Genomic DNA, 13,914 nt, shown 5'->3' on the forward strand with positions numbered 1-13,914 from the left:
CTCATCTAGTTGTTGTTTGCAGTGTCAAGAGGCCCTGGTGCACCCATACTCACTCTGTCTGCCTCTCTCTCTTTCTCTTTCTCTCTCTCTCTCTCTCTTTCTCTGTTCAGAAGTAAATACAAATTAAAGAAAAAGCTGTATATGAAACAAAATATGCATACATTGAACCATCATGAGTCAGATATGCAATTTATCATTTGTAGACTGTTAGGTCAATGCCCCAAAATTTTAAATTTTGGAGCATTTCAGACTTTGTTTACTTTTTTGTTTGTTTATTGTTTCTTGAGGTAGGGTCTTGCTCTAACCAAGGCTGACCTGGAATTCACTATGTGGTCACAGACTGACCTCAAACTCACAGTGATCCTCCTACCGTGGCCTCACAAGTGCTGAAATTAAAGGCATGTAGTACCACACCCAGCTCAGACTTCATATTCTTTTTTATAACTATTTTTATTGAACACTTCCATAATTACAGACAATAAAAATTCCTTCCTCATACACTCATTCCCCTTCACAAATCCACTTTTCATCATATCCCCCTCCCTCTCTCCTTTAATCTCTCTTTTATTGTGTCATCATCTTTTCCTCCTCTTATGAGGGTCTTGTGAAGGTAGTACATGGCACTGTGACGTCACGCGTATTAAGGCAAATTTCTGTCTGAACAATTGCATTGTAAGAAGTTCTACCCTTCCTTTGGTTTTTACATTCTTTCCACCACCTCTTCTGCAATGGGTCCTGAGCATTGGAAAGAGTGATAGAGATATTTCAGGGCTGAACACTCCTGATTTCTGTGTATTTATTTTGTATCCTGCTATGTTGCTAGAAGTGTTTATCAGTCTTTAGGGTCCCTTATATATAGAATCATATCATCTGAAAATAATGATAATTTGATCTCTTTCCAATTTGTATCCATTTTATGAGTGTCTACAGCCAAGACTTCTAGTACTTTATTAAATAAAAGTGGAGACAGTGGACAGCCTTGCCTTGTTCCTGAATTTAGTGGAAAAGCTTTAAGATTTTCCCCATTTAGTATTATGTTGGCTGTAGGTTTGTCATAAATATTAATATTCTTATATTCTATTTGCCAATATTTTGTTAAGAATTTTTGCATCTATGTTCATGAGGGAGATTGGTCTGTAATTTTCTTTTTTTGTTCTGTCTTTGTCTGGTTTTGTTATCAGGGTGATGCTGGTTTCATAGAAAGAGTTCAGTAGTATTCCTCCTTTCTCTATTTTATGGAAAAGTTTGAGAAGCATTTGTGTTAGTTCTTCAATGAAGGTCTGATAAAATGCACCAGGGAATCCATCTGGGCCTGGACTATTTTTAGTTGGGAGAATTTTTTCTATAACTGCTTAGGCCTCTGTACTTGTTATAGGTCTATTTAAATGGTTAATCTCATCTTAATTTAATTTTGTTACGTCACATAAATCTAGGAAATCATCAATTTCTTCCGGGTTTTCAAACTTAGTGGACTATAATATGTTTTGAAATTATGTCCTTATAATGTTCTGAAATTCTTTGGTATATCTGTTGTAATGGTACCTTTTTCATCTCTAATTTTATTAATTTTGCTTCTGTCTTTCTTTTGGTGAGATTTGCTAAGGATTTATCAATCTTGTTTATTCTTTCAAGAAACCAACTCTTATCCAGGCATGGTGGCACACGCTTTTAATCTCAGCACTCGGGAGGCAGAGGTAGGAGGATTGCTGTGAGTTCAAGGCTACCCTGAGACTTCATAGTGAATTCCAGGTCAGCCTGGGCTAGAGTGAGACCCTACCTCAAAAAAAAAAAAAGAAAAAAAATGTAAAAAAAGAAACCAACTCTTTGTTTCATTGATTATTTGTATTGCTTTTTTGGTTTCTGTTTCATTAATTTCTGCCCTAATCTTCATTATTTCCTCCCATCTACTGATTTTTGGTTTGTCTTGTTCTTTTTCCAAGGCTTTAGGGTGAAATATTGAGTTTTTTTTTTTTACTTGAGACCTTTCTAATTTATTAATATAGGCTCTTAAAATTATAAATTTCCCACTTAGGACTGCCTTCATTATGTCCTAAAAGTTTTTTGTATGTTGTGTTATCATTATCATTTGATTCTATGAATTTTTTATTTCCTTTTTTGATTTCTTCAATGGCCCACTCATCATTCAGTAGTGTAATGTTTAGTATCCATGATTTTGTGTATGTTTTTCTTGTAAGTGATTTGTAGTTTAATCCCATAGAATATAAAGAATTATTTCAATTTTTCCCTGTTTGTTAAGATTTGCTTTGTGTACTAACATATGGTCTATTTTAGAAAATGTTCCATGTGCTCCTGAGAAGAATGTGTATTCTGCAGCATTTGGATGGAATGTTCTGTAGATATCTATTAGTTCCATTTGTTCTATGACATCATTTAATCCAGATGTCTCTCTCTTTATTTTTTACTGGGATGACCTGTCAATTGATGAGAGTGGGGTATTGAAGTCACCCACAACAACTGTGCATTGTGTTATCTGTGACCTTAAGTCTAGCAGTGTTTGTTTGATGAAATTGGGAACAACCATGTTTGGTACATGTATGTTTAAAATTGTAATGTCTTCCTGTTGAATTGTTCCTTTATCAATATAAAGTGACCTTCTTTATCTTTCTTCACTAATGTTGGCTTTAAGTCTATCCTATCAGATATTAGGATAGCAACACCTGCTAGTTTCCAAGGTCCATTTGCTTGAAATACCATATTCCAAACTTTCACCTTAAGATAATGTCCATCTTTTATGAAGAGGTGAGTTTCTTGGAGGTAACAAGCAGACAGATCTGATCTGCAAACCTATGTCTTTGATCTGCAGTATTCATAGATATGTATATCAGATGTGCCAGGTGTGGCTCTTAAAGGACTCTCAGAGTAACAGCAGGAGTGACCTTAGGTATTGGGTTTGCCTGCTATGCAAGTATTCTAGTAGGCTAAGTGGAACAAAATACAGAAAAATTCTAAAATTCAACTGAACAATATGCATGTTCAATCATACCAAGTACAGGCTGAGGCCCTGGCACACCAATTCTTTCTCCCTGTCTCCCTCTCTCTGTGTCTCTAAAAATTATTTTAAAGAAAAAAGTATACCTGTTCTTTTTATGTTGTATCCTATTTATTCTACATATTTCTACTGCGTTGTTTAATCGTTTTAAATATGGTTATTTTATATCATTTTCAGGTTGTTTAATTATCTCAAGATCTTGGCTATGTTAATCTTCCTGCTTGTTATTTTACCCATTAGAGAATGCTTTCTCATTTTATCTGTAATTTTTGTATTTGAGCCCATATCTGTTTTGTCTATGTGAATCCAGTACACATTGGCTTGTAAAAGTGTCCTTAGACAATAGTTTTATATTTGTTTCTGCCAAAGACTTCATGTACATCTCCAGTCTAGGACCATTTTTGAACAAATGTCTTATTCTGAGGATTTTGGCACAATGCAGGAAACCTAAATTATAATTATACAACCAGACATGAAACTTTTATTCTAGTCTTTTACTAGAGACTGTTTCTCTACCCACAGTTATGGACAAATTTTCTTTGTGTTTCAAGACTGGCTATTGGGATTTTTAATCCTCTCCTTGAGAGGTATAGAATTTCCAAGAGTTGGTTTAATGTGGAGTTTTGGGACCCATCACACCACTTGCAGGGAAGAACCACACACATGTTCTGCAAAACCATATCACCCTGCACCTGCAATAGCATCCGATCATAAGCTCATAGTCTTGGATATAAAATCTTGAGTTATACATTTCAGTCCTTAAAACTCATCCCCACATATTCTTCCTTTTTTTGTTGGGGCACTTGTCCATGTGGCTTGTATGCCCTGTTTGCTGCCCATGGTTTCTTCAATGAACAAAAGTAATATGCAGGGGCTTGAGAGATTGCTCAGTGGTTAAAGATGCTTGCTTACAAAGCCTGATGGCCCAGGTTCAATTCCTCAGGACCTACATAAAGCCAGATGCACAAAGTGACACATACATCTGGAATTTGTTTACAGTGTCAGGGGCCCTGGTATGTATGTGTGCATATATATATATTTGTATATATGTGACATATTTAATGACCTGATCCTCAGGAAAATAAAATCATTAAACATAAAGAGTGTGGGGCTGGTGAGATGGCTTAGTAGTTAAGGCACTTGCCTGTGAAGCCTAAGAACTCAGGTTCGATTCCCTAGTACCCATGTAAGCCAGATGCACAAGGTGGCACATGCATCTGGAGTTCATTTGCAATGCTGGAGGCCCTGGCATGCCTATTCTCTCTCTCTCTCTCTCTCTCTAGTAAATAAATAAATGTGTTTTTTTTTTTGTGTGTGTGTGTGTGTTTTTAGAGAATGTGGTCCTGGGCACACAAGATAGTCTTTAAAGTAACCTTGACTTTGGTTAAGCAATAAGAGCAGACACCATCTTTGCTAGGCACTAGAGAATGGACATACGCAGCGTTTTGAATTTATGATCATGTTTTTCCAAAATCAACACTTCACACGTTTCTTCTGCATTCTGATTTAATGTATAAGAATGAATCTATTCCTGTGTTTTCCTGGAAGCTCTTAAATCTCATGTTTGTAACTCATGTGAGGAGGACAACACTGCAAATCAACCTCTAGAACAGGACGTAGGCACGGCACATTATCTTTTTGGACACATTTTATTTGAAGCTACTTTAAAACAAATGTCTTTAAATAAATTGTCTTGAAATGCTACAAGATGAATTGTTTTTCTAATGATTTAAGTTTGTAAACCACTTTCCTCCCCTCTCCTCAGAGCCCGTTAGGGTGAACAAAAGGCCAGGGGCACAAAGATGCGCCGTGCCAATTCTAATCCTCTACAACTTTGCCCTAATCCCATCTTCAGCCCCACAGTAAAAAGGATGCAGTCTGCTGAACATGATGTGGAGGCTGGAATTTTTGGCAAATTTGTAATTCTGTTCCAAGGAAGAAAAAGAAAAAAAAAGCATTTCCACAGTTTAGCCAGTTCTGATTTAAGCTGGCCAGGAAAGAAAAGTATGGCTTTAATAAACTCCAAGACACAAAAATAGGCTGACAATATAGCCAATAATGCATTGTTCTTGGGATCAATCAGTGTGTGAATAAATGGAAGTAACTGTCAGAAAGAGACCATCTTCTGCTCTGGAGGCACTGGCAAACAGCATGGACAGTTGTATCAGGGAACAGGACTGCTGTTTGGTTTCATAATGATGGACTAACAAATCACACCTGAAGAGGCAGAGTGGGGAGCTGAAATAATTCATTTTAAGCCAACTACCAACTATCATTATGCAAGTTTATCATCTTTCCATGCTTTCTTTTTTTTTTTTTTTTTGGCTCTTTTTTTGGTTTGTTTGCTTTTTTACTTGTAAAGAGAAAATAATAGTAATTGTCATGCAGGATGGTTGGGAAACTACAAATGAGAAAATTTAAATACCTGATTTATAAGAGCAAAATAAAGGATGGCAAATATTACCTTGCAAATAAAGAAATGCGAAACGCTGTAAAGTTTATTGAATCCAAATATCTTAGTCAAACAAAAAGACTTCCCTGGAGAGGGGATTCTGATTAAAATGCATTATATACATAAATAAAATTGTCAAAAAATATGAAGAAAGAAAGGATACACAAAGGAGGTTCCAGGATTTTCAAGGGACTAAGGCCAGGGATGTTTGCAAGGTTGTGTGGATCTCAGATGTCAATCACAGGAGGCCATCACATAGGAGAGCCTGTATGTCTGTGAGAATGGGGTTGGCAGATGGGGAGGAGCTCTGGTGATGTGATGTGCACTTATGAACACAGCCAGCTTCCTGCTTATTTGCATGACCGAGAAAGAACGATGGTTGCAGTAGTATGATGCTCCGCCCTTCAGATGACTGTTTCATTCAAACACATTCCACAAACTGGAAGCAGAAATAACGGCAGATCAGGAAAAATCCATTGGAAAAGGCTTTTGAAACTTAAAAAAAATTATATGACAGAAATGTGTAAGAAAAATAATTAAGTGAAATAAATGGGTTTGTCATGATTTTTTTCCTTTTGGGACAGGGACTTGCTCTGAGTCCCATGCTGGTCTGATACTCACTATGTAACTAAGACTGACCTCAAATTCAGGATCTTCCTGCCTCCATCCCCCAACTTCTGGGGTACAGATGTTCACCACCAAGCTCTGTTGCTTTGTTATGATTTTATCTGCTTTTACTTATCTTGTTTTCCCTACATCTGTCTAGTGAGAACAGAGGCTTCCTTTATGTGGCCCTGTTTCATCATGCCAGCCATATAATGTAGATACTTTCACTTTATAACGTCAATTCACTTACACTCAGTCCCCTGAGTGGTCAATAGTTCCTTGTCTCTCTGATGTCAAATTCCCATCTTGCGCCAACATCTGTCCTACCTGCAAGGCTTTCTTAGACCAATCGTTATAAGTTGAGTATCTTATGAGATCATATAGAAATAGTTATTTAACACTTTTTTTCTAAATAGTGTCAGTGTAGCAAGGGAGGAAAGAATGTTGGCTTGGAGTTAGTATACTAGGGATCTGGTACCAGCTCCATATTTAACTGAGGAAACCATATGCCTTTGCATGTCCTTAGGAGGTATATCCCCCATCAAATACAGGTGGTTTATGATGGACTGACTCTAGCTGAGAGACTTGAACACATATTACAGGCCTGTCTGATTTCCTGGTGGAGACATGGAGGGATGGTTCTCTGGCTGGACAGGGTCGTTCTGTCTACATGATGTCAACATAAATGAGAGGGCTACTGAAAGCTCATGATGTTTATTTGAGTACATCTTGGGACACTCATTTGAACAAAGAACTTTCATGTCAAGAGCTGTAAGAAGAGATTAGAGTAATTGGGAATTGGCTAGTAAGAAGAGAAAACCAAGTACAGAAATACTAGACTTATAACCACTAAGATGGTACATCTGAGAAGGAGCTCCTTCCACCCCAAGCCTGAGATCCAGACTTGTTTGTTTGTTTGTTTTTCTAGGTAGGGTCTCAATCTAGCCCAGGCTGACCTGGAATTCACTATGTAGTCTCAGCATAGCCTTGCACTCATGAGGATCCTCCTACCTCCCAAGTGCTGGGATTAAAGGTGTGTGCACCATGCCTGGCTAAGATTCAGGCTTGATAGGGCCTTTGAGAGGGGGCTAGGTCCCGAAGTGCAGATTAATGCTCTTGTTAAGGAAGTCAGCAGGGTGCACCCTGGAAGTATGAGGGCTCACTGGAACCCAATTACTCTGGCAAACTGATCTCAGACTTTCTGACATCAGGACTGAGAAATCAATTCTTGTTGAGTATAAGCGACCCAGTGTATGGTGCTTTGTGATAGAAGCCTGGCCCAACTGAGACATTGTTGCAGGGTATAGCTATGGCTTTCAAAGTGAAAATGGAGTCACCAATGCCACGCCATTGGGGTTTGTTGAACGTTCTCCATCTAACTTGTCTGGGAAAGCTGTTCAAAGAGAGACGTCTCAATAGACAGATTATGCTGTAAATGTTTCCAAAGCTTCTTGAGACCAGGTGTACTGTAGAAGCCAGCACCAGCCACTGGAGAAGCCTTCTACACTGTGGGAACTGCATGCTTAGGAAGTCACCTATGCTACAGGAGTGGAGTGTGGGAGAAGTGATGCATCTCCAATAGCTGAATGGTGCAGAACTTGCTCATGATGCGGAATCAGAAAGAAACTGGGCGGAGGACACAGCTCAGTGGAAGAGCACTTATTCAATATGTGTGAGGCCCTGGTGTAATGCACAGCATATAAAGAAAAAGAAGAGGAGAGGTAAGAAGGGAAAGACTCTTCTGTAATGTCTCTCCAGCGCCCTCTTCTGACATAGCTACAGAATGGGAAGATTCAAACTGCTAAAGGGCCCAGCTTCATTTTCACAGAGAACATTAAAAAAAAAGGGGGCAAAATTGGAGTTAAGGGGCAATGAATAAGTTGTGTGGAAGGATCTCAAAAGCAATTTCCCAAAGGAAAGAACTGATTTATAGATCGTCTTAGCAATCACCTGTGCCAGAGGCAGCCATTTGTGTACGAATGGCTTAGGGGGTGTCATGCATGCCTAGTTTCCCACAGTCCTGAGTAACTCCTTATCCAGCCCCAGCTGATAGGCTTTTCTCACAAATAGATGCCAGGCCTCTGTAAGCACCTGCGTTGGTGATCTGAAATGTCTTATAAATGATGAGAAGACAGCACAGAGAATTACACGTGATTACACAGCCACTTCTGCCTCTGCACCCATCTCTATCCAAGTTAAACAAAATGTTGGAGGTTCTAGTATCATCTTCAGTGTTGAGTCTCTCAGAATTGGCTTTGCATTTGGGCTATCTGTATGGCAGAGGCTGTGCATAGAAATCAGGAGAATATTGGAAGAAATGTGCCCAGGTAATTCTCCATGGCAAGAAAGTAACTGGGAGCTTATCAAGACGTGCTTGTCCTTAGGTTCACTACCCTGATATTAAGTGGACCCTAAGGTAAAATCCCATTCACAATCTCTTAAACACAACCATAACCTTGCAATCTGTAATTACTGCTGCAAAAACAATTTAATTGATTCTTCTTTTCTACCAATGCCTGCATTTTCAAAGCCATTACTTTCCATCTGATGAGGTTGTAGAGATTTCTATCACTTCCCCAGAATAGGAAATCTATGCTATTTTCATTAAGTAACTAAATGTTATCCCATTTCTAATTCTTAAATAATTTCACATTCTTGGCAAGATGAGAAAGAAAACTTTATTTCAGTGTTTTCCAGGACTGCTGATGGTGGTGAGAGTGACAATCTTTTGTGAGGTATATGATATGTGTGCGTGCGTGCATGTGTGTGTGTGTGCATGTGTGTAATTTGATTTCAAACAAATCAACATTTGATTTGGTAGCCCTTTTATTTTCTAAAAAAAAAGCCTAATTTAAGACATAATGCCAAAGATACTAATGTGGAAAAGAATCTGAAATCATCCCAAGTAATTTCAAATATCATTTAATAATTTTAAGCCTAATAATTTAAAAAAACAAAAGATCCAAAAGTAAAAATTACAAAATAAAAGATACCCCCCAAATTTGTAACTACTGAAAATTTAAACATTCGTTTCATTAATTAATCTGGGCCACAGAATTTGTAATAAAGTTTTCTTTTAAAACAAAAAGAAGTATGAAAAGTCAGTCACAGGACTGGAGAGATGGCTTAACAGATAAGGCATTTGCCTGCAAAGCTAAAGAATCCAGGTTTGATGCTCCAGGACCCATGTAAGCCAGGCACACAAGGTGACACATACATCTGGAGTTCATTTGCAGTGACTGGAGGCCCTAACATGCCCTTTCTTTCTTTCTCTCTCTTTTTCTCTAAGCCTCTTTCTCTCTCTCTCCCAAATAAATGAATAAATAAAAATATTTTTTTTAAAGTCAGCTACAGTGTCATTGGTCTGTAGTCCCAATTGCTTGAGAAGCTGAAGGAGGAGGATAAGAAGAAGGATAAGCAGGAGTTCAAGGGCAGTGTGGGCAAAGAAGGAGATTGCTTCTTACAAACAATCATCTTGAGCTTAAGGATCTCTCCTCTCCTTTCTCTTTTCTTTCTCTTCTCTCTCTTGTCTCATCTCCTCCCCTCCTCTTCTCTTCCCCCCTTCTCTCCCTCTCAATCTCACTAGGTAGCTCTGGCTGGCCTTGAACTCTTAATTGTCCTGCCTCAGCTTCCTGAAAGCTGACATTACAGGCCTACTATACCTGCTACTGAAGGAGATTTGTTTTCTTTTTATTAACTTTTTATTGACAACCAGCGAGAAATCTCTATCACACTCTCCAAGGCTCAGGGGCCATCTGTGAAGAGTTTTTAAACATTAAAGTTAAGCCAGGTGTGGTGGCACACGTCTTTAATCCCAGCACTGGGAGGCAGAGGTAGGAGGATTGCTTTGAATTCGAGGCCACCCTGAGACTACATAGTGAATTCCAGGTCAGCCTGGGCTAGAGTGAGACCCTACCTTGAAAAAAGAAATTAAAGTTATGCTACAAGGTATATCCCTGATTTTCACATTCATTCAAAAAAAAAGTAGCTTGAGTGCCTATGTTCAGTTTGGTGTACTAGTAACAGGGCAGTGAATGGAGTGGGGTAGTGGGTGGAGTAGGGGCCCCTGCACTTTAAGGATGGAGGGGGACAGCACATTAGTTGGTGATGTCATTACAGCACGTTTCTTGTGGGAGAAAAAGCAGAGGCAATGATGAGGTGTGGCTGTAGCAGAGCAAATGATTCATGTAAGGTGACCAGGATAACTATTCCAGACATACAGAGAAGATGGAAAGTCACCAAGAAAGGGTATACTACAAACATTCACTCTTTGACTGCTAAAAGCAGACTCAAAGGCTTGATTGTGAAAAAGCATTCTCCAGCTTGGGTGAGGTTGGGGGAGAAAAACAGAAAATGGGGAGGAGTAGATTGGTTACTTTCTAGCAATAAATTGAATACTTGAAATATGTCTGGAACTCAACAAATGTGTGTTGAATCTGAGTATAGTCAGGCTTTTAACCAAACATAAATCGAGTTAATGTAACAGTTCTATCAAGAACAGTATTTTGGAATGCCAGTTTGATGGACCTCCCTTATACTTAAGCTGGTTTCTATCTCTGCAACTCATCCATCTGATAGTCCTCAGAAGGAAAAAGAATCAATGGTATCCAGGGAGGAGCAAGATAAAGCATTAGGGAAGTCTCAGCTATATGAGAAAGGAGGGGATGCCTGCTCACCCATACCTAAGGGATCATGGAGAAAGAAGTAGGCTAGCATTTGCTCTCCATAGTCTATCCCTAAGTCACACCTTGGGTCTGTAAATCTCTGATAGATATAAAACAGTCTGGATCACCAGGGACCATTATGTGTTTCTCTGATCTGCCGAAGAAAAGCTGCATACCCCTGCTTTACCGCCTTGCATGTGGACACACGTTCCAGAAGTAATAATGGAGAAGCCAAGGGAAGTAGTGAGAAATCCAGAGGTTGAACTCCTGGTTTCCCAAAGCTTGTTCCAAGCATATAGGACTGTACTGTAGCCACTAAACATATAGAGCTACTTAATGTAACCCAAATTAAATGAGCTTATATTTTGCTTCCTGAGTTGTACTAGCCAGTTTTCAAGTGCTCAATAAGCACGTGTCTGTGGCTTACTGTATCACACAGTACAGACAGCAAGCATCTCCATGACAGAAAGTTCCTCTGGACAGCACTGGTATAGAGCAGCAGTTGGCAAGTCTTTTCCTATAAAGAGTGTAATAGTAAACATTTTGGCTTTGTAGCACAATAAGTCTGTGTAGAATGGCTTAATCTTAATCTGGGGAACTGGCCTAGTGGGTAAAGGACTTGCTGTGCAAGTATATGGGCCTGAGATTGGATCCCCAAGACCCACACAGATGCTGGGTGGACGTGGTGGTGATCTAAGTGTATGGGATACAGATAGGGGAGATTCCTGGATGAGCTGGCTAGCTACACTAGTCAAATCTGTGAGCTCTAGGTTAAAATGAGAGACTGTTTCAGTAAATAAGGTAGAGAGTGATCAAAGAAGATGCCTAACGACAACCTCTGGCCTTCACACACACAAGCACACCCATGTGCATATGTTCCCATACACATGCATCCCAACACACACACCATATGCACACGCCCAAAGGGAAAAAAAGAACACTCATGTCTGTTGTTGCAGCTGAAATCAGCAATGATACATTCGTGAGTTGACAGGCATAGCCATGTTCTAATGGAACTTCTTTTCCAACTCAGGCTTTGGGCCCAGAGCTCACTGTAGCACCCATCACAAAAGTGACAGGAGCCACTGATAGAATCAGGGAGCCAGGGGAGGTCCGGGTTAAGGACAGGCTACTTGATCTCTGCACCCAAAGGGAGGGTAACTCAGCACAGGCAGTCAGGCCAGACTGGGAGCCTTGGGAGATGTCATGCTGACTCAAAGCCACTTTGAAGATGAGCCAGGAGAGAGCAGAGACCCCAGCACTGAATGTAATCACTCGTGCCTATAATCCCAGGACTTGGGAAGCTAAGGCAAGTAGATTGCCATGAATTCCTGGCCAGCCTGTGCTACAGTGTAAGATCCTGTCTCAAGCAAACAAACATACAATAAAAATAACCCCAGATAAGCCAATTGTAAAAGACTATTTAAATCGAAGAGGTGATGATGTCTATTGGCAAATATAGATGACCTCAACCCAAGCACTCCCTGCACTCTGCTGGGAGGCTGAAGGTCAGAAGGAAGTTTATAAAGAAACAAGTCACAATTTCTCTGTTCTTCTAGGTAAGATGTAAAAAAGGTAGTTGGAAAAGGGAACTTTGGCACTCTTTCTGGGAGCTCTGGTTCGGGCTAATTCATCTCTACTGCCCCAGCCCCCCTGAGACTGATGCTGTGCACTGAGGCATGGCAGAGGAGAACACGATCCCGGGAAACCTCTGCTCCAGCCACGTGGCTTCTGCTAAACCTCTGAAGCACTCCAGGACTCAGGACTTCATCTGCAACACCAGAAGATGAATCAAATGACCCGAAGTTCCTCTCCAGCTCAGAGATCATAACTTCATAATTCATCTAAAAGAGAACTGGGTGGAACATAGCCTACAACTATAATTAATATAGTGAACCCAGTCACGTGTCAGCAAATAAAGTATCGGCCTGATCAGAAGGTTTCCACGAGTTCACTAAAAAATCCTGACATTTTATATTGGATACTTATAAGATTACCCTGTTAATCAAAATATATTAGTCAGCCAGGCTACCTTAACAAAACACCTTTAGACTGGTTGACTTTTATGTTTTATATATGGAACGTTTCACGAGTTTGTGTGTCATCTTTTTAAAAAAATTTTTTTTCATTTATTTTTATTTACTTATTTGAGAGCAACAGAGAGAGAAAGAGGGAGAGAGAGAGAGAGAGAGAGAGAGAGAGAGAGAGAGAGAGAGAGAATGGGCGCACCAGGGCCTCCAGCCACTGCAAAAGAACTCCAGATGCGTGCGTCCCCTTGTTCATTTGGCTAATGTGGGTCCTGGGGAATCCAGCCTCAAACCAGGGTCCTTAGGCTTCACAGGCAAGTGCTTAACCACTAAGCCATCTCTCCAGCCCCTTGTGTCATCTTTGTACAGCGGTCATGCTAATGTTGTCCATATTGTTCCAAGTTTAGTATATGTGTTGCCAAAGCGAGCACAGACTGGGTGACTTTCAAAACAGACGTTTTGTTTTCTGACAGCACTGGAGGCTGAGAGTCCGAGATCTCAGCGTCAGAGTAGTTGGTGGGGTTTGGAGGGGGCAAGTCCTCTGCAAACTCATGTATTTGGATGCCTGATCCTCAGTTAGTGCCACTGTTTGGGAAGTTTGAGGAGCAGATGACTCAGTGTTTAAGACACTTGCCTGCAAAGCTTAAGGACTGAGGTTTGATTCCCCCAGTGCCCATGCAAGCCACATGCACAAGGTAGCGCATTCATCTGGAGTTTGTTTGCAGTGGCCAGAGACCCTGTGTGCCTTTCTCTCTCTCGAATAAACAAATAATTTTTTTTAATTTACTTATCAGCATACAAAAAATTCCTGACTTTTAAAAAAAATGTGTGCATGTGTGTTTATGGGGGAATGCATGTACATGTGTGTGAACGTATGGGAAGACAGAAGACGACTCAAGGTGTCATTCTCAGGAACTTTTGCACGTTTCCACAGTTGTTGATCGAGTCTCCCACCTCCCCCAAGCTTTAACTTCATTCCATCTGCATTCATATGGTTTCTACCAAGCGCATCCTAATGTTAAGAAATCTGGAATCTGTCCTTAGCTGTTCTCAAAGCATCATGTCTCCCAATTCAGTCTCACTTCCATCTTCTCTTCTCTCCACTCTACTCACAGATACATATCAGATCTAGTCATGCATGCACTCATTTGGTCC

General features: G+C 40.0%; 1 non-coding gene across 1 annotated transcript; it reads right to left on the minus strand.

Moving 5' to 3' along the window:
• Positions 1 to 13,082: 13,082 nt before the first annotated feature.
• On the minus strand, positions 13,083 to 13,190 carry LOC123460481. Its single transcript, XR_006637034.1, has one exon. It is a non-coding gene; the product is annotated as a U6 spliceosomal RNA (small nuclear RNA).
• Between the last annotated feature and the right edge of the window lie 724 nt (positions 13,191 to 13,914).

Source organism: Jaculus jaculus, chromosome 4, assembly GCF_020740685.1.
Source record: "Jaculus jaculus isolate mJacJac1 chromosome 4, mJacJac1.mat.Y.cur, whole genome shotgun sequence".
In the NCBI taxonomy this organism is placed as follows: domain Eukaryota; kingdom Metazoa; phylum Chordata; class Mammalia; order Rodentia; family Dipodidae; genus Jaculus; species Jaculus jaculus.